The sequence below is a fragment of the Gorilla gorilla genome, chromosome 18, assembly GCF_029281585.2.
Source record: "Gorilla gorilla gorilla isolate KB3781 chromosome 18, NHGRI_mGorGor1-v2.1_pri, whole genome shotgun sequence".
Classification (NCBI taxonomy): Eukaryota; Metazoa; Chordata; class Mammalia; order Primates; family Hominidae; genus Gorilla; species Gorilla gorilla.
In genome coordinates, this window is record NC_073242.2 from 119,635,001 (window position 1) to 119,657,031 (window position 22,031).

The following is a 22,031-nucleotide window of genomic DNA, read 5'->3' on the forward strand; positions in this document are numbered from 1 at the left end:
AGCATTCACTGGAGGTGTCTGAGTGCACGGCCCTGACCTCTGAAGGAGGCGCAGGTCTAGAAGACATAATGCCAGAGCTGCCCTAGTACCCACAGAGGAGAAGCAGAAGCTCAGAACCTATGGCCAAAGCAAGACACAGGCGGGGAAGTGCCTTGTCCTCAGAACCCAGGAGTGCCGGTGGAACAAGCACCTCCTGCCTCCCACCTGCTCCCTTCCTGCCATCCAGGGAGAACAGCCCTGGTTTCCAGGTAGAGGCGTCCAGAGCTTCTGTGCCAGCCCCAATGGCCACACCGATGGATGATGGTGTTAAATACTCATCAGCTGCAGTGAGGCTCCTGGAGCCGCCCATGAGGATGTAAGGTGCAATGTGCACCTCGCTCCTAACACCCAGGGCAGACGTTTGTCAGTGCGGGAATGGCAGGCGGGGGAGGAAGGCGGATCGTCCCGAGGCGTGCATCTCGAAGCCACCTACAGTGCTCATCAACAGGTAGCAGCAGCTCTGAGCAGCCCAGGAGTGGGTGCGAGCCGAAGTCAACAGGCAGGCGGGTAAATGCGTCCCAGCGCGGGGAGGGCTTGGAGAAAGGCCTGGAGCGTGACCCCTGCGTAAAGAAGAAAAGTGGCCGTTCTAGGAGAGGAGCAGTGAGACCCCAGGCTTTGTGGCGGGATGGGCCCCAGAGCACATTTTGGGGGCCTGGTGGGGTGATGGCAGCTGAGACAGGACAAGGCCGCTGGACCCCACAGGTGGTGGCCTCGGTTCTGAGGGAGGCTGTCCCAATGGCCACCACACCTGGCCGGGCAGGGCCGTCAGGTGGGACCTAGGGGTGGTCACTGACTACTCTGGCTAGGCGCCTCCAGGAGGGGAGGGGAGTCCCAGCACCTGCTCGCTTCGCTTCCTGGAACCGCCTCCCGCCTGGAGGGCCGGCGCTGCTGGGGGCCAGGGCTGGGATGCTTTGTCCCTCCACGGGGACGTATGGCCTCGCTGATTCTCCGCACGCAGGCGTTCATTCTGGTGCAGCTGCCGCGCCGCCCTCCAGGCGCTGGGTAACTCCGGGCTGCAGTGCTTCTGCACATTAACACCATTTGTTCTGTGGAACGTGCTTTATTTCCACACCACACGCAGAGCTTATTACCCCGCCAGCAGCTCAGGAAGCAAGACGGCTGGGACCTGGGGAGGCGGAGGGACGACGCGGCCCAAGCCCCCTCCCGGCCGCGCGTCCCAGCCCACTGCCCGCATGGGGGAGGGGCACTGGCCGGATCCCTGGTCAGTGAGCTCAGGAGGGCTGGGGCGTCCCAGTCAGGGAGCTGGTTCCCGGGAGGGTCCTGGCTGCTTGTGTGGCCCTGGTGACGATGCCGGGGCTCCGGGATAGACGCGCCCAGGCAGCTTCTTTTCTGGCTCTGCAGCCTCAGGGAAGCAACATGGCCTCTCTGAACTTCTGTCTCCCGAAATGTGGAGGCTGAGACTGTCTCTGTGAATGGTAGTGTAACTGTTTCCCTGCCACTGTAGGTGACAGTTAAGGTCGAGATGACCGCTAAAGACAAAGGCTTGACCCAGAGGCCAGGAGCAAGGGGGCGCAGGAATCACAGAGGCTGGGGCAGCCCTAGAGCCCCCGGGTAAGCCTTTTGGGCCCCTCCCTGCACAGCAGAGCAGAGCCCACGGTGAGCCACGCAGGTGCGTGGAGAGGGCACCCCATGTGGGGCAGACTCCCGCTCAGAGGGGCCTCACTGTGGCCACCACCTACAGACCAGAACCCGGGGCCGGGGTCTCATGGACCTCCTGACTGAGGAGACCTAGCAGAGCCAGACAGGGCCTGTGGACGGAGCAGAGGCTGGTGTGGACTTGGCTGGGGCCCGCTCCCTTCTCCTTTGACCTGGGGCACAAAGGTCCCCTCTGTGTAGGACTCACTGACTGGCCGCTTTCTACTCCTCACACAGCTCCCAGGCCCTGGAACTTTCCATCCACCTTGTCCTTCTTGCCCTCACCACCCCTGCCCCGAGGTCCTCCGCCCACATGGCCTGGCGGGGGCTGGCGTGAATACCTGGAGTGCAAGGCTGGGCCGGTTTTGCTCAACGTCATGAAGTCTGATCTCCACGCACAGAACTCGGCGTGGTGCCGACACCGCGTGCGTGAGCACACGGACAGAGGTGTGGACGGATGACAGCGGGTGACTGCAAGACCAGGCTGGCCACCACACAGCTAGGGGCAAGGTGGACTCCAGGAGCCCGGTCTTGTTGGCATGGGGTAAGGAGTTCTTGGCCACCAAGGTACTGAAGGAAGAGGTAGGGAGAACCCCTCCTCCCTGGGCCTGTGAGGGTGGTCCTGGACACACAGGTGCTGGCTCCCTCCTACGTGGGGTGGCGGCTGCCCTCCCTCCGGAGCCCAGCCCCAGGGCTGATGTGCCTGCACAGCTGGCACTGGGCTCTTGGGAGGCGGAGGCGGCAGGGAGGCCTCTGGGCTGGGGGAGGGTGCAGCAGCTGGACCCCTGACCCTTAGCAGAGCAAAGGGGAGGTGGAGGCCCAGCCACTGTCTCGGGAGGCACAGTGGGCGGCTGGGGTTGGCGCAGGGGGAGGGGCTGGCCGGGCGCCCACTCCTTCCTAGGGTTTGTTGGGAGGCCAGCTCCCTCTCCATGGTGCGTGGAGCTGCAGAAGGCTTTATGTCAAGAGGCAGAAAGGCCCATGAATATTTCATTAGGGAAGCGATGTGGGGCCGCCAGGAACATCTGGCAGGAGTCTCTAGGGAGCTCCGAGCCGGCGCGGGAAGCAGGGACTGTGAAATTCGGAGGTGGAGGGAGGAGGGCTGCGGCAGGCAGCAGGGTCCCCTGTTCTGCTGTGGCCCAGCAAGGCTGCGCCCCTGACAAAGACCAGCCCTGTGCAGGGGCAGCTGTGGGTGAAACAGTGGGGGTGATGGCAGGGCCAACTTCCTCGATCCCCGGACAGCCCCCTGCCCACCCTTCCTACTCAGGCCCATGGCCGGGTCAGAGCAGCTGAGGGTGGGAAGGGGCCTGAGAGACAGTCTTGACCTGGGTCAGGCAGGGCTGGAATGGGGCGCCACAGGGGCAGCACACACCCGGGGCATGGGATGGGGCTGTGGTTGGGGCCGGGGGGACCTGTACCTGTTGCTGGAAGCCCAGTGGGCAGCCAGGACCCCGGAAGCCCCTCAGTGGGTGAGGTGCCTGCTCGGTGTTCAGGCCTGCAGGTGGGGGGTGGGGGGTGAGAGGTTGGGGGGGAATCTTGCCCAGCAGAGCGGGAGAAGCCCGGTCCCCAGTCTCCATCATGGGGGCCGCAGCTTCCAGCTTGTCCCACCCTCCATGCCATTTTCAGGTCCCCTGGGGCCCTCGAGGGAGGGGCACCCACTCATGCCACTCTCCTCACGACTGAGGCCTGGGACCCACAGGTGCTGCCATCCCACCCAGCGCAGACCCAAGCCAGGGTTCCAGCCAGCACCTCGCCCATCTAAGTCTCCTCCGGGAATCCTGGAATGTGTTGTGCCCCGCCCCCCACCCCTGAGCCTGAGGGGCCAGGGCCACTGCTGTGTCCCCAAATCCCCGGAGCCCCCCTGCCTGAGTGTTTATCCCATTGACACCCATGCTGGGGCCCACCCTGCCCGCGCTCCACGCCTGTGCCATCTGAGGGCAGGGACTGCAGGGCCGGGTCCAGGCGGCCACTGGGGAAGCTCACCTGCGCCAAGGCCCACCCGGGATGACCCCCACCGCCAGCACTTCCAAGGGGAAGCCCCCGTCATGAAGTGTTGGCCAGAGTCGGACTGAAGCCGCCACAGCAGCGCCTCCCGGGGCTTAAGGGAAAGAGGAGGCTGAGGATGGCCAGTCCCTGGGAGCCCCGCCGCACCCCTGCCCCCGGGATGTCTCAGGCTGGGCCTCTGCGGGGCTCTGAGCCTTTCCCTGAAGCTCTGAAGCACAGCCCAGACCCCTCGTGGGCCTTCAGTCCTGCCGGCTCTGTCCGACCCCTGGGCGTCTGGACCAGATGACCACTGCCCTCCCCCGCTCCCCCAGCCCTCCCTGCCCCTCAGCCCAGCCCGGGCTCCTGACCTTGGCCTCAGAGGCCCGTCCTAGCCCCTTCAAGGTGGAGGCTCCTGTGGGCCAGCCTGACTCTAGGCTCGGAGTTTTAAGGTCCATGGGCCTAACCTCCTCCTGGGCTTGGAGGAGCTGGGGGCCCGGCCACGTAGCCATTTTCACCCCAGCCCCTGCCCATGTGCTCTAATCGCCCCTCCAGTGCAACCTTCTTTCTGGGACTGGATTGGCTGCCCAGAGCATTGACTGGGACAGCGGCCAGCCCAGAGCCCCTGGCACAGCCAGGGCCCTCTGTGCCACGCTCCTGCCAGGGCATGGGTCTGGTGCCAGCCTCTGCCAGCTGATGCTGTGGCTGGCAGCCTCTGCCATCCTGCTCGCCATGGATCACGCTGAGGGGCCACAGCCAGACACTGGGTCTAACACCCCCAGCCCTGACAGCTCCACGCTGGCCCACCTGGGTGTCACCCACCTTTCTGCAGGTGAAAATCCCCTCTCCCACGGCCCCCAGCTCTTTCTGCCCAGCCTGTAATTGCTGGGAAGGGCAGCAGGACTTTGCCTTGGAGCTGCTGGGGAGTCCCTCACCTCGGGCTCCTTCGCACCCTCAGCAGCTGGGCTTGCTGCACCGTCACCCGCACTCCTGCTACCACATATTTGGCGTCTGTCCCATCGTTCCGCACAGGCTCCGAGGCACCAAGCCAGGCTGGGAGCAAGAGGTGGGGCGGGGGCTCCGGGAAGACGAGAGGGAGGGCAGGCGCACTCCCCTAGGAGCCCTGGGCCCCAAGATGCAGCCCTGCAGCCCATGCCTGGGGACAGTGACCAACATTTGGGGGCCATCTGGGGGACTGTAACGGAACTGGGCAGAGGGGACCTGGCCCTGGGGGCCCACAGGGCATCAGGCGGAGGTGATGTGGCCGACCCCATGCTGGCCCCACCGAGCCCACCCAGCCGAGCTCCCTGGAGGACAAAGGGACAAGCGCACCTGGAAACAGGCCCCAGGGCGACGCTGGGGAAGCCGGGAGGAGCCGTCCTCTACCAGGCTGGCCCAGAACCCTGCGGGATTCAGCCCTCCCTGATGCTGCCACGCCCTGCAACCCAGAGCCAGGCCAAGATCCGGCCCCGGCCTCTGGCACCCGACGCAGATGCCAGGTGCCCACACCCCGCGAACCCGCACGCTTTACCTGCGCTGCTGCTGCCAGGATCCACCTGCCCCAGCCGGCCCTCCCTGGCACCTCTGCCAACTGCTGCCGCTTCCCGCCACGGCTGCCAGCGATCGCGGTGGGTTTTGTGGATGGGCGTTTGGTCCCCTGCAGCCGCTGGCATACGTCGGTGGCACGCGTCCATCCTCACCGCAAGCTGCCCGCACCTTCCTCCTCCCTGTGCCTCCGGAGTCCCCAGTGCCAGCTCGGAGGGGAGTTGGCACGGATGGAGGCTGGCCAGCATCTTGCGGCTGAGTATAGGGACGCTTCTTTTTTTTTTTTTTGTATTTTAAACACACACACATATTCTCACACGCACACACGCCAAGCCCCCACCCCTGGCAACACACATCCCTTCTGTCAGGAGCAGACATAGCCAAGAAAGCCCAGAGCAGGCGGGGGCAGACAGAAGGGGCTTCGCCGAGCGGAGGAACCTCAGCCCGCAGCTCCGTCCCTGCCCGTCCCCATTGCTCTCCCTCTTACGTAAACCACCAGGAAGAAGAAGAGGAAACACGGATCCACGTCACATCGCGGAGCCTCCTGATTGGGCGTACCTTCCCCCGCCAGGTCCCCTGGGACACGCGCCACCCTGTCCCCTGCCCAGCCCCCCGCCTCCCCCAACGGTCTGCCACGGTGACCACACCCAGCTCCCTGCGTTTCTTCTCTTGAAAGGCGTTTATTCATCGAGTGCCAACCCTGGCTCCTGTGCGGACACGGCGGCCGGCAAGACAGCAGGGCTGGCCGAGAGTCTGGCGGGATGACCCCGGGGGTTGTTGCCTGCCGTGGGCACAGTCCCGGAGTCCTGACCTACGTCTGAGGGCCAGAGGGCATCCCAACTGGACGTGAAAGGCCAGCCTCAGGCTGAGGACGGGGTGGAAGAGAGCCTCGGCCAGGCTCCTGCTAGAGAGCGGTTGCTGGCACTTGCTCTGTGCTGACCCCGCTGTCTCTGTCGCCTCCCTTGCTTGAAGAACCCCAGGTTGGTTATGCATGACCTCTGACCCTGGAGACGCAGGTGACAACTCCCGGGCATCGGGGAGACGAGGTGTTGGGGACAGAGCCGGCGGTCATAGCCTCCAGCTCCTCTTCCTGCATGGAGTGACCTGGCGCCGCGAGGTGGAGCTGGTGTCCGAGCCCTGAGGATGAGGCTGCTCCCTCCGCAAGGTGGGCGAGGAGCCAGGAAGAGCCAAGGGAGTGGCCACCCTGCCCTGACGGCCACCGACGGCCACCACGTCACCCTAGAAGACAACCCAAGCCCGTCTCCCCACACCTCGCGGACGGTGCAGTGCAGGGAGAAGGCCGGGCGGGTGCTGGAGGACTGAGTGAGGCCCCTCCAGGATGGCTCCCTGCCCCTCCACGCGCTGGGTCCTCGGGCCAGGATAGGTTGCATCTGGGTCACCAGCCCCCTCACACCCGCTCGCCTGAAGACAGCCAACCCTGGCCACTGGTCGCCTGGTGGCAGAAGCCTCTTCTGGGCATTTTCGGGCACTGCACTGCTCTTCACAGTGTTAACTTTTTTTTATCCAACCAAGGACAACCTCAGCTTCAGAAAGCCCTGGAATGCCCCACAATGGACAAGCAAGGAACACCCTCCGGGACGGACCGCGAGACTCTGCCCTGAGATGCCCTCAATACCCTGGACGCCCCAGAGCCGCAGATTGCGTGGCTGGGGCTCCTGCTGCCACCCTGCTCCCCGGAACCTCGTTGTCTTCCCGGTGCCCTGCGGCAGGAACACAGGGCCGGAGCCAACCCCCAGGGCATGGCTGGGAGCTGCGGGAGTGAACGGGGAGCTGCCTGTGGCATCTGCCCTGTGGCTGTCACTCCCCTCGCCTGTTCCCAGCCCGTGTCTGACAGGTCCCACCCTGGGCCCTGCCCCATCCCGCCCTCGAGGCCACACCCCCTCTGTGCCACCCAGGCTGCTCCTGGTCACAGTTCGCATTTAGGCTGCAACCTCTGACCTCAGGCCCCTGGGTCTTCCTCTGCATTGGGCGTTCCCAGGCCCCAGGCTGGAGGAGGCTCTGGGAGGTATGGCCTAACCCTGGGATTGGGGAGGTGAGGGGCCTGGGCTCCTCAGCTGACCTTGTGGCTTTGCCCTGGAACCCGGCCCCTGCTGCCTCCCTGGGTTCACTCTGTTCCACCACACGGGCCTTCTTGCTGCCCCTGAAATGTTCCGGGAGCTCCTCCGCCGAAGCCCCGGCTGTTCCCTCAGCCTGGACGCTCCTCCTGCATGTCCCAGAGGTGGCTCTGTGGCCCGCTGTGGCTACCCAGCAGGACCTGAGGTCTGAGGCCCACTGTGACCGCTGCAGGTGCATGTGATGTGAGGCGCAGGAGCTGGGAGAAGGGCAAACCCCACCTTCCTCTGCAGCTGCTGCCTGTTCTCAGCTCATCTGGAAGAGAAGGGAAGGTTCAGAGTGCGAGGCCGCTCAGCGGGAATCAGCACAGACCTGCCAAGCACCCTCGTGGCGCTGACCTTTCCTTTAACCTCCCGGGTGCCTGGGCGCGTCCTGCTAAAACGAAACGACGTGCGGTGGACCAGTGGGAAGAGCAGATGTGAACCCGGGACAGTGAACCACCAGCGTGTCCAGCTGTGGGGCTGGGACCACTTCAGGACGCGATCAGATCAAGGCAGGCAGAAGGGCCGTTCCCGCAGCCACAGTCCGACTACAGAGTGACACCATGGGCTGGAGTGACCGCCGGGGAGGGACGGAGCCTGGAACCATCAGGGCCTGGCCTCCCCCAACCCTGTGTGGGCAGCTGCTGGTGTTCAGCCCCCACCCTGCCAGCCCCCACCTGGGCTCCCCTGGGCTCCACCCATCACCCCGACAGATGGGCTGAGTCAGGGGACCCCCATCGAGAGTCAGCACCCTGCTGCCGGCAGGTCGCACACCTCCGTCACGGGGCACCACCGGCAGGGTCTCAGGAGCCCCGACACCTTCCGAGGTTTCTCGGGGTCAGCACCTCCCCAGCCAGGGCCTCCAGTTCCCTGAGCGGGTGCCACCAGGCTGCTACCCCTGGAAGAGAGGCATCTCCTGATGGCTGTAGAAGGGGCCCCTCTCCTGGGCTCACGGCTCTGTGGGCCTCCCTGCCCGGGCTCATGCAGGGCACCTGGCCTCCTGGAGCTGGGAGCAAAGGCTGAGCCCATCCTGGGGTTCTTGCTGGTCCCACACGTGCAGAGATGTGCAGACAACAGGCTCAGCTTCACACGTCTGTACCTCAGCTTCCTGAGTAGGATGTGAGGGCTCAGTGAACCCCCAGATTCAAACATCAGGGCCAGTGCCACAGCCAAAGCCCCATCCCCAGAGCAGGTTAAATGTCACTGTACAGCCATGTGCAGTGGCCGGGTCTGGGTGCTGGGCTGTGACGTTGCGTGCCCCGCCTGTGTGTGTGCGTGAGCATGGGTGGACTTCCAAGTGTGTGCAGAGTCACATGCGGGTGATCCTAGGCGTGCATCTGCCTGTGAGCACGTGGGAGAGCGCGCCACCCGTGTGTGTGGTCCATGAGCATCCACCAGGTGCATACACACCACGAGCCACTGTGAGCATGCAGGTTTGCGTGTGTGCCCATGAGCCTCCATGAATGTGGAGGAATGCATGTGTGTCTAGGCGTGTGTGTCCGTGTGCACCTGTTTATGTGACCGTGCTGCAGTAGGTGCTGGTAGGCAGGAACCCAAAACCTGCAACAGCCCTGCCTGGCAACGTTCGCCCATTTCTGTGGTGTAAACTCTCCCACCAACTTCAAGCTATGACATGATGTAACTCAATTATGATGTGATGTCACTCAGTTTGGAGCGGGGAAGAGGGGAGCCCCATCGGCTCCCACAGCCGGTTCAGGCGGCTCCAGCACCACTGGCCATGTGCACCTGCCTGCACACGTGTGTGACAGTGTGTGATTGTCTTGCCCTGAGTCCCCACGTGGCGCTGCATGTCACTGTGGGCCTGCTGTGCATGTCTCTGTGTGTGCCACGCTCAGTGCTGGGCCCCCTCCACTCCATCAAGCCTCAGTGTCAGCCCCTAGGTGAGCCCTGGGGACCAGCGAATGGGTTCCTCCTGCTGGGAACTACCTGGTCACCCCACCCTGCCCCTCCACACGGCCATGGCAGCCAGCATCAGTGCAGAGCCAAGGTCCCATGGCCCACCCTGCAGACCCTCCTGGTGGCTGACAGTTAAGATTGGAGGGAGGCAGGGCACCCGGGTCAGCCCGGATAGCCAGCCTCATTGGCAGCAGCCTTCCTGTCTTCAGTGAAGCGGGCCAGGCTCAGGAAGAGAATTCTCAGGCAATCATAGGGGCCCAGGTGCCTTGGCCCTTGGCTGCGCTGACAGCACTTTCCCAGCCATGCCCAGTGATGCTGGGGGCAGCCCTCTAGAACCTCGTGTTCTCAGTGGCACCCCCAACGCCTTGGATTCCACCTCATGAGGACAGCCTGCGCCTCAGAGCGACCACCACTCCTGCCTTAGTGCGTTCAGGAATTGAGCCGATGGCAATGTCAGGACGTCCTCACGGGGCTGTGGGGCCAGCCAGCCCTGGGTTATCCGTTCTTCCCACCTCTCTGCAGGGCTGGGATTGGCTGTCCCACCTCATGCAGGAGGCAGCAGGCCCAGCGGGGAGAGGTCACTTGTCCAAGGCCTGGACTCTCATCTTGGGTTACCTCCACCAATCCCAGCTGTCCTCGATGTCACCAGCCCCAGCGCCCACAAAGCACTCAGCAGTGCCAGCCCAAGAGAGAGTGGGCAAAGCCATCTGGACACAGGAGCCCCTGCCCTCCTTCCTGTCCTCCTCCTCCCAGGTGGACACGGGATCCCCTGTCCTCCTCCTGTCCTCCTCCCAAGTGGACGCGGGAGCCCCTGCCCTCCTTCCTGTCCTCCTCCTCCCAGGTGGACACGGGATCCCCTGTCCTCCTGTCTTTCTCCCAAGTGGACGCAGGAGCCCCTGCCCTCCTTCCTGTCCTCCTCCCAGGTGGATGCGGGATCCCCTGTCCTCCTTCCTGTCCTCCTCCTCCCAGGTGGACGCGGGAGCCCCTGCCCTCCTTCCTGTCCTCCTCTCCTCCCCTTGAGATGTCTGCAGGACAGATGCAGGGTGGAGGGAGAGTGCCTGCCAGGACACTTGCTCAGCCTTGAGCTGGGGTGTGGACCACTGGGCATTGGTGAGAGGCAGAGAGGCGTGTGCCCAGCAGGGCCCTGCAGAGTCAGGATGAGAGAGTAGGGGAGGGGCCGAGCTCCTTCTACCCAGGGACGCCTCCTCCCACCGCCTCCTCCTGGACAGCTGCAGGACCTGGGCCTCTGGGAGCCTCCTTAGAGGGAGCCCAGGCCAGTCTGAGATGGTGCAGTCTGTACTGGGCCCTCCTGCCCCACCAGCCCTTCCTGCCTGTCTCCTTCACCAGGACCTGGAGCCTCACGCCTGGGCTCAGTGGCCACTGGCAAACCAAGCTGCCACCAAGCACGAGCTGCTTCCAGTTCCACACACAGCAGAGGTGCTCACACCACAATTACCCTCAACAGCGCAGACGCTACTGTGAGGAAACAGTGAGGGATTGAGAGCTGCTGGTTTCGTCTGCAGTTAACCAGCGAGCCACTCGGTGCAGGCAGCAGGAGGGTCCCCACGGCCAGGCAGGGGTGACAGGAGCGCCCAGTTAACTTTAACCCTGGCTAACACCGCCAGGGAGGTGCCAGAGCTGGGCTGGCCTGACTTGAGGGGTAGGGAAAGGCTGTCGTGTCCGGCGTCACCCCAGAGATGACCTGGAATGTCAGGGCTGTGCACCGATGGGGGTAGCCCCTCCCTGCCCCTGGGACCCAGGCCCCCAGGGGCTGTCTGTGTCACGGGATGGTTGGGCTCCAAGCCTGGGGCTGCAGGGTCAGAAGGAAGGCTGGGTTCCTGCCACGGGCAGAGGGGTCTGGGCCCCAAGGGCGGGCACATAGGGCACACCCCTTGACCCTCTGGAGCTCTCTTCTTCCACAGCTCGTGGGCCTCCTGGCCCACAGGTCATCCAGGAGCATTGGTTCAGAAGCCTCTGCAGGCTCTTCCAGCCTGAGACGAGGCCTGGAGGCTGAGGCAGGAGCCCAGGAAGCAGCAAGAGGAGCCCCAGCTGCGTCCCTGAACTCTGGCAAAGATGGCCAAACTTTGCCTCCAGCCTCAGCCTCCCTGGGCAGCTCAGCCTCCACAGCAGGAAGACCATGGGAGAGTGGCCGGTGGCAGGGCGGGGGGTGTGCCATTGGGGTGGTGGCAGGATGGTGGAGACAGGCCCCACCCTTGACCTTCTGCCCATCAGTGGATGGATGAAGAAAGTGTGGCACACCCACGGTGGAGTACTATGCAGCCCTCAAAAAGGAGCAACACCATGGGCGAGCCTGGAGAACGTCACACTAAGTAAAATCAGCTGGGTGCGGAAAGACACACACTACCCATCTCACAAATGTGTGAAATCTAAAAATGTCCATCCCCTTAGGAGCTAAGAGCAGAGTGGTTGTGAGCTTGGAGTTAACCATTGGGATTGAGAAGATAAAAGAAAATAAATAAAATAAAATTTATAAGGAAAGGCGAAGGACCTGGAATACTTAACACAATCACAAGGCGCAGTGGCTCATGCCTGTAATCCCAGCACTTTAGGAGGCTGAGGCGGGCGGATCACGAGGTCAGGAGATCGAGACCATCCTGGCCAACATGGTGAAACCCCGTCTCTACTAAGAATACAAAAATTAGTCGGGTGTGGTGGCAGGTGCCTGTAATCCCAGCTACTCTGGAGGGTGCGGTAGGAGAATCGCTTGAACCCAGGAGGCGGAGGTTGCAGTGAGCCAAGATCACACCACTGCACTCCAGCCTGGGCAACAGAGCAAGACTCCGTCTCGGAAAAAAAAAAAAAATCTTGGCCAGTTGCAGTGGCTCACGCCTATAATCCTAGCACTGTGGGAGGCCAAGGTGGGTGGATCACCTGAAGTCAGGGGTTCAAGACCAGCCTGGCCAACATGGCGAAACCCCGTTCCTACTAAAAAATACAAAAAGTAGGCCAGGCTCGGTGGCTCACGCTAGTAATCCCAGCATTTTGGGAGGCCGAGGTGGGTGGATCACGAGATCAGGAGATTGAGACCAGCCTGGCCAACAAAGTGAAACCCCATCTCTACTAAAAATACAAAAATTAGCTGGGCATGGTGGTTGTGCCTGTTATCCCAGCTACTCGGGAGGCTGAGGCAGGAGAATCACTTGAACCCGGGAGGCAGAGATTCTAGTGAGCCAAGATCATGCCACTGCACTCCAGCCTGGGCGACACAGTGGGACTCCATCTCAAACAAACAAACAAAACCAATCCTGAAACAAGGGAGAAAAAAGTGGAGGTGTCACTCTAGCTGGCATGGATATTAAAGCCTCATCCATCGTGACAATGTTGAGAAAGTGACGTGTGTGCATCAGGGTAGACTCTCGAACCAACGGAACAGAACAGAAAACCCAGAAACTGACCCACACAAATAGGCCCACCTGATTTTTCACAAAGATATAAAAACAATTCAGTGGAAGAAGACTAGCTTTTCAACAAATGGTGCTGGAAGAATCAGACATCTACAGGCAAAAAAAAAAGGAACTTTGACCTAAGTCTCCTAACTTATACAAAAATTAACTCAGAACGTACCCAGAGGAGGCAAACCCACAGGGACAGAAAGCAGATCTGAGGCTGCGAGGGGAAAATCCGCTCATGTGTTTTGCTCTTGCCATTGCCAGTCATACGTCTGCTCCCGTCATCTCAGGGCGACGATTTCTTGGTGCTGCTGTGTGTTTGCTGTTTTCTCACCCTTGGCAGGTACATTTCACTCCAGTTTTTGCTAGTTGCTAGAGAGATATTCATCCTGTTTTAATTTTCTGGTACTTGCCGTATTTTTCTCTGACCACGTGTGTGAGGAACCATCTCCCCGTCTGCGAGGACTTAGCCTGCCTCTGCCTCCCGTCATTGTCCTCCCAGGGATACTTATTTTTGTTGGCACGTGAAGAAAATGAAGACTCAGCTGATTGATGTGATTTTGGTTTGCATATGAAGTTTCCTTTTGGAATTGTTGGTGGGACTTGCACCTTATTTCTTAACCAAGTCATAGTGATTACTGGGATTTGGGATCTTAGCCTGTCCGCCATGTGGATTCTTCCCTTGCTCCCTTCTGCGATTTAAGGAAAGGTTCGGGGTGCTTCCCATGGCCCTTTAGGACTCTGTATGCGTGCGTTGAAGGAACCCCAGGCTGATTCTCAGGCAGACACAGGCCTGGTCAGTGCAGGTTGAATCTACAGGATGAAATCCCAGCTCCACATCTGTCCGCACATGTCCCCCTGCCCAGCAGCAGCCCAGCTGGGCGGCCCCGCAACTGGCCCTGGGGTCTTTCCTTCTTCTTTGGCTCCTCCCCTCCTCCTGCAAATCCCCCTCCTCCTTCAGAAGCAGCCCCCAGGTGTGGACACAGCACGTTGCTGAGGGTGCCCCTGAGCACCCACCTTCTTCTGGGACGGACCGGGCGCCCAGCGGACGCTGGAAGCATCTGAACTGTTGTGCAGTGCGGCCCTGATTTCCCGTGGGCTCCGCGCTTTCCCATGGGCTCCTCCCTTTCCCATGGGCTCCGCGCCTTCTCGTGGGCTCCTTCCTTTCCCGTGGGCTCCGCGCTTTCTCAGTGGGCTCCGCCCTTTCCCGCGGGCTCCGCCCTTTCCCGCAGGCTCCGCGCTTTCCCGTGGGCTCCTCGCTTTCCCGTGGGCTCATCCCTTTCCCATGGGCTCTGCGCTTTCCTGGTGGTCTCCTCACTTTCCTACTGAGCTCCTCGCTTTCCCGTGGGCTCTGTGCTCGCTCCCAGGACCAGCAGTCACCGTCCCTCCATGTGCTCACCTTGGGGCACCGGGCACTGGCTCTTGCCTGATTTATGGTCTTCCCCGCCCTGGTCTCAGCTGCCCCAGGGGCGCTGGCCCCGTCTTCACCTCACGCCCCCAAAGGAAGTACAGGAGCCACCTGGGGAGAAGTTTTAAGAGGAGAAAAATACCTTATGATAGAAAACTATGAAGAAGTAAAATAGCAGCTGGGAGCAGCTCCCCTAACCAATCCCTGGCTTCCACGGGCCAGTGGCCAACATCTGGTCAGACGGGCCAGCAGCCTCCTGCCAGGGCCCTGGGTTAACAGCTGAGGCCACCTGCACCCAGGAAGTTTCGTAGTGATTTTCAAGGTCTGGTTACCGAAAGGGCGAAGGGATGCTGGGCACTGGGGGAAATGCTGACCTCCAGCCTCCACCCCCACGGTGAGGAGCGTGAAGCCCCAGGGTGGGTGGGGAGATTCCTTGCAAAGGTGGCCCCGTCCCTGCACCCCTCACCCCTGCTGCTCCCCCACGAGGAGTGGGAACCCCTCACCCCTGCTGCTCACCCACAAGGAGTGGGAACCCCTCACCCCTGCTGCTCCCCCACGAGGAGTGGGAACCCCTCATCCATGCCCACACAGGGGCCCTGCTGCTCCCCCACAAGGAGTGGGAAACTTGCAGTTTTCCGGGAGGGACTGTGCACCAACTCCAGCTTAGGCCTCCAGGGGCTCAGCCCCAGCTCTCCAAAGCTTCCATCGCCATGGAGACAGCAGGATCAGCAGAGCAGGGGGAGCCCATGAGGGCATGGCTGTGTCCAGCCTGGAGCGAGGTAGGGCAGGGGGTGAGGGGTGAAGCCCGGGGCCCAGGCTTGGCGGGGTGATGGGAATGAGGCAACCTGGCCCAAGGACCCAAAGCTGATGGAGACCCACAGACAAGGGGAGGTTGAGGAGCTGCAGGGTCTCCTGGTGGTGGTGGTGGTCTGGGACCACCCAGCCTCAAAGAGGCTGTGAGAATCACAGGAGTGTTTGAGACACCCCACAATTAAGGAGCATGGCGGGGACCAAGCAGGGTCCCAGAGCCCAGAGCACAGACGGTGGGAAGGACGGGCTGTGGACGAGGATGGGGTCTGACAAGAGGAGGGTGACGGAGCGGGGCGGCCATGGCGGCAGGAGGGCTGCAGGGGCAGGGGAGGGAGGGAGGTCAGTGGCAGCTGGGGAGAGGACAGGGCGGGAGGGCTTGAGGGGCTGCTGAAGGTACGCACCGAGGCCTGCAGAGAAGCCAAAAAATGCTGGGTTTTGGGTGCCCCCATAGAAACACAGCGCCCAAAGGGAAATGGGGAGCCCCTCTCTACCCGGGCCCCGCCCTCAAGGGGTGGCTGGATGAGTGTGTCTGGGGGCTTATGGTGGTGGTCACGCCCAGGACCATCCTGGACCGGGGATGCTGGGCCCAGGAAAGCTGCTGGAGCCTGTGGTCACCTTTGACCCCTGCGGCCTGGCTGCTCCTGACAGCATGAGTTGATTCAAGGACAAAGCCAGGACCCCTGGCTTGGAGGGACAGTCCCACACCCCCTGGGCCCCAGGCTGGCACACATGCCTCCTGGGCCACCCCCACCTGCCCCCCACCGCTAGCACCCCACTCTCTACCCTCCGAGGCCAGCGCACTGCCTCCTGGGCCAGCACCCCCACCTGCCCCCACCGCCGGCGCCCTGCTCTCTACCCTCCCAGGCCAGCACACATGACTCCTGGGCCAGCACCCCCGTCCCCCCCGGCACTTCACTTTCTACCCTTGCTCTTCTTCCCCGGCCATGTCTCCTGCTTTGGTTCTGGGGCCGGAAGTCAGGGCTCTGTGCAGATGAGCTTGGGGCAGCCCACGCCCTGCAAACCCTGCCAGGCTTCTGAGCAGCCGTTGACCTGCCCTGCTCCCCTGATGCCTACCTGGGGGGCAAGAAGCCTAAGTCCAGCCCCCTTCCACAAGGTCCCTTTAGCTTCTAGGGACACATAGGGGTGGGGTCCAGGTCCCCTGGCCCAAGGGCTGGAGGTGCCAGGGGCTCTTTGATTGCAGGAAGGGAGCCCCAGACAAGTAAGGGAAGGCCAAGGGGGCATGAGGAGGCTTGAGGGTGTCTGCCTGGTGCAGGGTCCCCACCCTGCTCCTTAGGCCAGGCCGTGCGCCCCCCTCTTCTGGGCTCTGCCCACTGGGCTGCCCAAGGGCCTGGTGCACTCGGCCTTATCCAGCCTCACAGCTGCCGAGACCCAACCCTGGCTGTGAGGCTGGAGCGTCCTTTGCACGGTGGCTCCATCTCCCCTCTGCACCGTTAAGGGCTGACGTCTCCAAGGGCTTCCGCACTGGGGGCCCTCTTTGCAGGCGGAGTCTGCTGGCCCTGACTTGTCTTGGGGTGCTCGAGTGTCCCAGGAGGCCCAAACAAGAACAGGCTGAGAAAAGGGGGCACAGGTGGCCACGGCCCCAGGTGTGGTCCAGCCAGGCCAGTCCAGAGAAGGAGGAAGGGAGACTGGGTGGGGAGGGCCCGGCACCTGGGAGTTTCCCAGCCGCTGGGGGCCCCGGAAACGTGGGCTAGCCTTCTGCTGAGCGCGTGACCATCCCCACCCTGGTCACCCACTGGGCTGGCTGGGCCACGTAATCCAGGAGCCCTCATGGCTTCCAGGAAAAGAGGCTGTGCAAGAGCCCTGACTCTGACCCAGGGGCATGGGTGGCTCTGGGAGTGACCTGTGGGGAGGGGCACAGAGGAGCCTCCCCGGGCCTCAGCCTGGGTCTTGCCTCTGGGCTGCGGGAGCCAGGGAGCCTCGGCCGTGTTCTTGGCTCCACACAGTCCCGAGAGCCCCACAAGATCAGCCCTGGCTTGGTTCTGTACGTTGCTTCCTGCAGGGGAGGGGAGGGGGAGGGGAATGGCTAACAGCTGGTGTTCAGGGTGCCCTGTGGGATGGCATGGCCCCTCGGCTATCAGGGAGTCCCGTTAGACTAGGCTCCTAACCAGGACATGGGCAGGGGAGCATCACAGCGCTGGGACCCCAGACTGCTGCCCACCGGCTGCCTGGGTTCCTCTCTGAACCTCAGTCTCCTCATCGGCCTGGCGGGAACAGCTGCTCGCTCCTGTTCTTTCCCCATCAGGCGTGTGAGACGTGTCTCCTTTCTCTCCGCCAAGAGTGAACTCCCTTTGACCAGGCCTCGTGGTGGTTCAGGGAGAGATGTTCGTGAAGCAAGGGTGTCCCGTGAGCCTGGCCCGTCACCCGACCTCTAGGCTTCACAAACCTTCAGATCTGAGCAACACACAGTCGTGACCCTGTGGCTCCGGAGCTCCCTCTCCAAGTGGCTTCTCCGGGTCCCGCAGAGCAGGCCCTGCAGATCCAAGGCCAACCTCCTAGGACCCCGGCCTCCCACCCACAGGAGGGTTTTCCCTCGGTCCTAAGCGGCCCTCCTTCCACCATCGCAGGGATTTGCCGGGAGAGCCCGGGGCCACCAGCACCGTCCTGCGAAGGACGTAGCCTCAGGCCAGACCCCTACTTCTAGAAGAGTCCTGCCTCCTGCTACCCACCATGGCCTGGAAGGCACATTCTGAGGCTTTGCTTGCTCTGCGAATCAACCCTGCTCTGTCTGGTGGCCCGAGGAGGGTGTCACAGACCAGGGCCTGGCTTAGAGCTCCCGGGGCCCAGCCCACCACCCACAGCATGTGGAGAGGAGGCTCAGAAGGGCTGTGCAGTGTCCTCCACTCGGGATCTGCCCTTGGGGCTCAGCGGCACCCCAGGCCGTGAGAGCAGAGGCGCTGTCCCTAGCCGTCCCCCGATGCCGGAAGCTGGGCCCTCTCCGGGCTCCTTGGACTCTGAGGGGCTCAGGCTCCCAGAGGCCGCCCTGCCCAGCTGCCCCGAACAGAAGTGTGCAGTGTGTGGGCGTCGGAACATTCCACCCACCCTGCCTGCTGCCACCCACCCAGGGGACTGGGAAGTGAAATTGCTTGGTCTGCGCCGGGCGTGGCAGGTAAGGGCCGGGTGGGCCCACCAGGCAAATTTCTCCAGGGTGGCGTGGGAACCCGTCTTCTTCCAGGCAGCCGTGTCCAGGGCGTGGTGGTGTCCAGGCACCTGGGGTGGGCGCTGAGTGTCCACAGCAGAGGAGAGATGGGCTACACCCTTGGGGGTGCAGGAGATACCCCCACCCTGCCCCCAGGCTGCCGGCCCACAGGGAGGAAGTGATTCTGCAGCCAATCAGAGGGAGCGTTGATTCTGCAGCCAATCAGAGGGAGCATTGATTCTGCGGCCAATCAGAGGGAGCGTTGATTCTGTGGCCAATCAGAGGCAGTGTTGATTCTGTGGCCAATCAGAGGGAGCATTGATTCTGTGGCCAATCAGAGGGAGCGTTTGGCGCCCCAGGGATGGGTTTCCACGTGGGCTTCCAGGTTCCCCTGAGGCCTCCTGGGGGCATGGCCGCCCTGGGTAGGGTCTGGTGGCCAGGGCCCCTGTTCTCAGCACTCGGCGAGTCTTCACTCAGCACCCTGAGAGGCAGCTGTCCTTTTTACTAACCCCTCCCCTTTTCAGGACAGGAAACCGAGGCAAAGAGGCAGAGTCAGCTATGTCATCTGAAGGGTCCATAGAAAATGAAAACGTGCCGGCACGTGGTGGAGCGTCTGTCATCCCAGCACCTAGGAAGGCCGAGGTGAGAGGATCACAAGGTCAGGAGTTCAAGACCAGCCTGGGCAGCATAGTGAAACCCCGTCTCTACTAAAAATACAAAAAAATAGCCAGGCATGGTGGAGTGTCTGTAATCCCAGCTACTCGGGAGGCTGAGGTAGGAGAATCGCTTGAGCCTGGGGGTCGGAGGTTGCAGTGAGCCAAGATCATGCCATTGCACTCCAGCCTGAGTGACACAGTGAGATCCTGTCTCAAACAAACAAAACAAAACAAAAAAGACGAAGACAATGAGAATGTGGGCCCTTCTTTAAGAAGTATTAAGCATTTCAGGATGGCAGCGGCGGCAGAGCATTGCTCAGCAGGGGCCTCCGCACACAGTTTCAGGAGGGTGGTGAGCATGCGTGGCTTGCAGGGAGAGGGAGAGCCGGGTCCAGAGGGGTCACAATGGAGGCAAGAGGGGGACGGAGTGAGGGGGGCCCTGGAGCCAAGAGCCTGGCGGCCGCCACTGCCTCAGTCTATGGTCTACACAAAGGGCTCAAGTCAGACACGTCCAGGAATCTGGGTCAAACGCAGTGACGGGTTTCCGTCCATGGGACTCGTCCACACACATGACAGACCCCTCAAGCGGGTGGGAGGGGAGGTTACAGCGTTCGGTGTTCCCCGAACCGCCCGACACGGTACACTGTTTCTCTTGGGACTTCTGCCAGGGCTGGCGATGTGTGAATGAAATGTACGTCGGGAAGGGGAGTTGCAGCCTCGGCCCTGATGCAGCTGAGGGGCTAAGCACCATGGTGTCCTGACTGAGCAGCCAGGCAGGCCCTCTGGACACCGGTGCAAAGCAGCAGCCCCCGCTCCATCCTCTCAGAGTGCTCCAGTCAGCCCACATTCAGCGTGGGGTGGGCCCTCCTGGTCCCTCTGATCCTGGCTGGATGGGCTGTGAGCCATGTCCCTCCTGGTCCCTCTGATCCTGGCTGGAAGGGCTGTGAGCCGTGTCCCTCCTGGTCCCTCTGATCCTGGCTGGAAAGGCTGTGAGCCGTGTCCCTCCTGGTCCCCCCGATCCTGGCTGGACGGGCTGTGAGCCATGTCCCTCCTGGTCTCTCTGATCCTAGCTGGACGGGCTGTGAGCCGTGTCCCTCCTGGTCCCCCGACCCTGGCTGGACGGGCTGTGAGCCGTGTCCCTCCTGGTCCCCCGACCCTGGCTGGACGGGCTGTGAGCCGTGTCCCTCCTGGTCCCTCTGATCCTGGCTGGACGGGCTGTGAGCCGTGTCCCGCCTGGTCCCCCGACCCTGGCTGGACGGGCTGTGAGCCGTGTCACTCCTGGTCCCCCGACCCTGGCTGGACGGGCTGTGAGCCGTGTCCCTCCTGGTCCCCCGGCCCTGGCTGGATGGGCTGTGAGCTGTGTCCCTCCTGGTCCCCCGACCCTGGCTGGACGGGCTGTGAGCCGTTTCCCTCCTGGTCCCCCGGCCCTGGCTGGACGGGCTGTGAGCCGTGTCCCTCCTGGTCCCCCAACCCTGGCTGGATGGGTTGTGAGCCGTCTCCAGACAGGCCGGGGCTTCCCCGTCAGCTGGAAGCTCCTCCGGAATTGCCTCTCCAGACCTGCCTTTCAAGGAGCCCCTCTCACCCGGCTTCTGTGTCTGCAGGCGACTGTGGATTGCCGTCCCTGCCCACCTAAGCCCCTGTGTCGTTTTCTCTTGAGGTGCTTGTCACTCAGGTGAGCAGGAAATGTTTGTGGAATTCACCGTGAATCCGGGAGGGGAGGCGGTGGGGAGGTCATGGTGGGTTCACACTCAGGAGTGGGTACAGCCCAGCCTGGCCCCAAGACCTGTGGCCCTTCTCCTCCCATTACATGCAGTGTGGACACAGACCTGCTGCCTCATCGCCACTTTCCAGAAACATTTGCAGAGCCGTGTTATGTGGTTGCCCGAGTTCTGGACAGACACACCAGGAGCAGAGGCTGGCCCTGTCCTGATGGGGGCTTGCTGTGTGGCCCTGGGCAAGCTGCTGGACCTCTCTGAGCCTCAGTGTCCCCTTCTGTAGAGTGGAGGTAACACAGCCAGTGAGGACATGGAGAAAGAGTGGGCAGGGGAGGCTCATTCACTGAGAATTTTTTCTGGTTTTTTGCAGGGAGGTCACCCAGTGAGTGTGGCTAAAACAAGATGTGGGGGAGGGATCCCCCCAGGGAGCATGCGTGGCTTGCAGGGAGAGGCAGAGCCGGGTCCAGATGTGGTCCGTGCAAGCCACATCTTCCCTGGGGGGATCCCTGGGGGTCTGGCTGGGCCACACCTGTGACACCACAGCAGTGCCACACCCTGCAACCCCAGCTGCCCAGGATACCCATCCTGGTGTGCGTCACGTCACATCTGTGCACCAGCTCATGTGTCCTGTTCCCAGACTCTTGCTTGCAAAACGTATTGCCCAGAGCAGCTGGGCCCGGTGCCAGCAGCCCTGCCCCTAATCTGCCTGCCCGGGGGCTCCTGAGGGAGCCACCCTCTCCCCAGGGCTGGAGGCTGGACTTCAGCAGGACCCACTGCAGCCCTTACCCCCTTTCCCCTGCTGTACTGTCAGGACCCCTTCCCACACAGGAACCACTGGCCCAGGCTCTAGCTAGTCATGACAGTTCCCCAGTGCCAGGCACTGCAGGAGGCTCTGAGAGGGGTCGGTGGCCTCTGTCTCAACTCAGCTCGCTCAGCGGCCCTGGGAAGCTGGGGGAGGTTCTGGAGCCAAGCTCCAGCCAGACCCATCCCATCAGCATTGCTGCAGCTCCCCAGGGGCTCTGCTGCGTGCTTGGAAGTGAAAATTGCTGATGGAGGAGTGGGTCCGACAAGAAGAGAGGAAGGGACAGAGTCCAGCCACAGGTGGTTCTGGGCATTCTCCAAGCTCCTCCAGACCTCTCTGAGGCCTTGGCAGAATCCTGCATTACCCAAGCCTGTTTCTCCATCTGTAAAATAGGGATAGGAATACTTCCACCCCCCAGGTCCTTGAGAAGACCAAATGAGGTGATACTCTGCGCATGTTCTTGGTGCAAGGAAGTGACTACCCACATGCACTGTCGTATCAGGGACACAGGTTAGCCACGTTCATCCTCAAAGGTACCTGGGAGTGGAAGCATTTTTACCTCCACTCACAGAGGAGACCGAGGTACTAAAAGGTTTAGTAGCCCACCTGAAGCCATGCAGCTAGTAGAGAAGGAGCTGGAAATTCAACCTGGATGGTGATGATGGTGATGGTGGTGGTGATGATAGTGGTGATGATGATGGTGGTGATGGTGACGATGATGATGGTGATGATGATGATGATGGTGATGATGATGGTGGTGATGATGGTGATGATGATGGTGATGGTGATGATGATGGTGATGATGGTGATGGTGATGATGGTGAT

The 22,031-nt window shown here is 62.1% G+C and overlaps 1 protein-coding gene and 2 long non-coding RNA genes across 6 annotated transcripts in view; 1 reads left to right on the forward strand and 2 right to left on the reverse strand.

The window, feature by feature from the left end:
- Positions 1-6,050, reverse strand: part of LOC101148288 (uncharacterized) — a 15,164-nt gene extending 9,114 nt beyond the window's left edge. The window contains exons 1-5 of one of the 3 annotated variants that reach the window (XR_008672383.2): positions 5,204-6,028; positions 3,111-3,187; positions 2,037-2,878; positions 878-1,466; positions 1-599 (exon numbers count right to left, since the gene is read on the reverse strand). The exon at positions 1-599 is cut by the window's left edge and continues 4,882 nt beyond it. The gene's annotated coding sequence lies outside the window, so the exon portion shown is untranslated. Of the gene's footprint in view, positions 600-877; positions 1,467-2,036; positions 2,879-3,110; positions 3,188-5,203 lie in introns of all 3 variants that reach the window. The other 2 variants (XM_055364528.2, XR_010131644.1) reach the window with 2 other exon arrangements.
- A 6,169-nt stretch (positions 6,051-12,219) lies between these two features.
- On the reverse strand, positions 12,220-18,202 carry LOC129527416 (uncharacterized). 2 transcript variants are annotated; one of them, XR_010131646.1, is made up of 3 exons: positions 17,956-18,202; positions 13,676-14,177; positions 12,220-13,471 (listed from the first exon to the last, which is right to left on the reverse strand). It is a non-coding gene; the product is annotated as an uncharacterized lncRNA (long non-coding RNA). The 2 variants fall into 2 exon arrangements; XR_010131645.1 differs by having other exon boundaries at positions 17,056-18,184.
- Positions 18,203-18,347: 145 nt separating this feature from the next.
- LOC134757529 (uncharacterized) lies at positions 18,348-20,860 on the forward strand. Its single transcript, XR_010131647.1, has 4 exons — positions 18,348-18,455; positions 18,558-18,675; positions 20,291-20,361; positions 20,503-20,860. It is a non-coding gene; the product is annotated as an uncharacterized lncRNA (long non-coding RNA).
- Positions 20,861-22,031: the final 1,171 nt, after the last annotated feature.